Genomic DNA, 3,155 nt, shown 5'->3' on the forward strand with positions numbered 1-3,155 from the left:
CGGTAACAAAGAAATAATTACTTGCTATTGTATTTTCTTTTGACAAGTTTCGATCTTATCTTGTAGGTACCAAAGTGGCGGTTCATAGGGATTATTCGGCAATTAAGTATTTACTTGCCAAGAAAGTTGCCAAGCTGAGATTGATTTGATAGGTATTTCTACTCCAAGAGTTTGATCTAGAAATTTAAGATCGAAAAGGGGTAGAAAATAAAGTAGCAGATCATTTATCCAGATTGGAGCCACAAAAAGGAAATTCTCCACTTATACCCATTTAGGAGACACTTCCAGACGAGCACATACTTAAGGTAAATCATGTCCATAATACCCCTTGGTTTGCTGATTTTGCTAACTATTTAGCTTGTGGTTTGATGCCGATTGATAAGACATATCAACAAAAAGAAAAAGTTTATTCACGATATGAAGTACTTTTTTGGGGAAGAGCCATATTTGTTCAAAAAGTGTGCAGATCAAATGATCAGGAGATGCATGTCATAAAATAAAGTACAGAAGATTTTATATCATTATCACACAGCTCTGAGTGGGGGACACTTCAGAGGTACACGTACTGTAGCCAAAGTATTGCAAGCCAGATTCTTTTGGCCAACGCTAGTCAAAGATGTGTATGCAAATGTAAAGAGTTGTGATCAATGCCAGAGGGTTGGAAACATCACCAACAGAAATGAGATTCCCCAAACAAACATCATTAATGTAGAATTATTCGATGTTTGGGGTTTTAACTTTCTCAGTCCTTTCCCTCCATTTTTTGGTCACAAGTATATATTGGTAGCAGTGGACTACGTATCTAAGTGGGTTGAGGTCGAGGCATATTCGACGAATGATGCCAAGGTTGTGATGAAGTTTTTGCAGAAACATTTGTTCACAAGGTTTGGTACTCCTGGGTCATCATTAGTGATGAGGGGTACCATTTTGTGAACAAATGGTTGAAATGGTTACTTGAAAAACATGGAGTGAAGTACAAGGTTTCCACAGCTTACCATCTGTAGACGAATGGACAAACTGAACTGGAAAATAAAGAGATGAAAGACATAATCGATAAGGTAGTTTGTCCAAACCGACGAGACTGGTCCAAAAGACTGGATGACAATTTATGAAATCATTCATCAACATATTTCAAGTTTCACGAATCACAAAATTCAATAGAAAGAAAGTAGAACAAAGGCAGAACTGCGGGAAGTTCTTGCTGCACTCTAACTTCTTATCCATATTTTACACAAAACCCAAGGTAGATTTCTCTTCCCCTCTTTTGAGTTTGTGATTTCCCTTCTTTAGATGTTCCTTTATTCTTCTATCTGAATTACTCTATTGGATTTTGTTGCAAAGAGAGTAACTGCTCTTTTTCTTTTCCTTTTCTCCTCACAATCTGTGTGTCCTATTCTTCTCTTTTCTATCCTCTTTTTATAGGGTAGATTTGTCCCTCTTAGCACACATTTTTTAATCCTCATTTTAGGGTGATTGATCTTGTACATGTATAGCTGGCTGAGAGTAATGTTGATTGAGTGCTGCGTCATCTTTTTGGAACTATCATGGCTTTTCTGTTGGCAATCTCTCCCACCATTTGCCATGACAATATTTCACATCTTTCGTTCTCTTTTCCTCTTTCTCTTTTCCTGCTTTTCTTTTCTTGCTTCATACCTACACCTACGATCAAAGATTACCAAACCTCTTTCCAGCAATTCAAAGTAACATAAAATTACAATTGAAACATAATCCAAGCTTTAGTATGCAATGCTCTAATAATAAGTCAAAATGCAAAAATATTTTCTTAATTACAAGCAAATACTTCAATTTAGAGGTCTGAAATATAACTCTTTTCAGGAGTTATCAATGGCCTTACAATGTTCCTTCCCTTGAGATCTTGAATTTTCAGTGCCACTCGACAATGCTCCTTACGATTTTGAGCTTAATGCATTGGAATTTGTCCCACTTGGTTTTCTAAAGCCCTTAAAGATGCAGCGTGAATCTTTGTTACAACATCGTTCTTGGCCATGTATTCCTTCAATAGAGTTTCCATAAATGAAGATGATGATGAACTTTGTTGAAAATTTTACCGTGGCATAGTTGATTGTATCCAGGTGCTGCAGTTGTTACATTCTATCAAACAACATTACTGTAATTTCCCACTCATTGATTACTCCAACTGAAATTAGGATGTTGTTTCCATCCTGGATTGTATGTATTGGAATATAAGTTATTGTTTCGATTGAAATTTCCCATGTAACGTACTGAGGCTGGGTTTGATGGGCATTCATCAAAAACATGATCTTCCCCACAATAAACACATGTTAATTCTGCTCCTCTCATTTCCTGCACTACAGCTGGTCTCTTCAATGTTTTAATCATATTAGTTAGGGATGACACCTGAGCTGTTAATGAAGTGATCACATCAAGCTCCATATCTCCAGCAACTCTTCTACAAGTACCCACTCTTATAGTTGGATATTGATAATCATTGTTAGCTATTCTTTCCAGATATCATATGCCTCATTATACGATTTATCTTGCAAAGTCCCATTGGCAGATGCATCAACTACTATTCATGTATATGTATTTAGTCTATTATAAAACATTTCCAATTGCGTCCAATGTTGGAAACCATGCATCGGGCACTTTCTAATAAATTCTTTGAATCTCTCCCAAGCTTCATACAATGTCTCATCTTTAGATTGATGAAAAAATGTAATATCATTCTTCAATTAGGCATTCATGTTTGGAGGGTTGTATTGCAAAAAAAAAAACCTCTGACAAAGTTCATTCCAAGATGCCACCGTTCCTGATGGCAAAGTATTCAACCATGCTCTGGCATGATCTCGCAATGAGTAAGGAAATAACATGAGTCTTAAGGCGTCTTCAAGGACACCATACCACCTAAATGAATCATAAGCCTCCAAAAATAGTCTTAAATATAGCGATGGATCTTCAGTAGGTAATCCACTGAACTGTCTTATTGTTTGTAGCATTTGAAACATCACTAGTTTCAACTCAAAATGCTGTGCTTGAATATGTGGCCTAATAATCCCTAGATTCAAATCATCCAAGATTCGCACTACATGTTCTCAAATTGGTCTGTCTCTATCAGTTATCACACAAGGAATATCAACATCCCTACCATTCAGATGTAATGGATCTTCTTTTCC

At 36.5% G+C, this 3,155-nt stretch overlaps 1 non-coding gene across 1 annotated transcript; it reads left to right on the forward strand.

Annotated features, from left to right (window-relative positions):
* Nucleotides 1-2,610: 2,610 nt before the first annotated feature.
* LOC121222872 (small nucleolar RNA R71) lies at nucleotides 2,611-2,717 on the forward strand. Its single transcript, XR_005920242.1, has one exon. It is a non-coding gene; the product is annotated as a small nucleolar RNA R71 (small nucleolar RNA).
* The last annotated feature ends 438 nt before the right edge of the window (nucleotides 2,718-3,155 follow it).

This window comes from Gossypium hirsutum, chromosome D10 (assembly GCF_007990345.1).
Source record: "Gossypium hirsutum isolate 1008001.06 chromosome D10, Gossypium_hirsutum_v2.1, whole genome shotgun sequence".
In the NCBI taxonomy this organism is placed as follows: domain Eukaryota; kingdom Viridiplantae; phylum Streptophyta; class Magnoliopsida; order Malvales; family Malvaceae; genus Gossypium; species Gossypium hirsutum.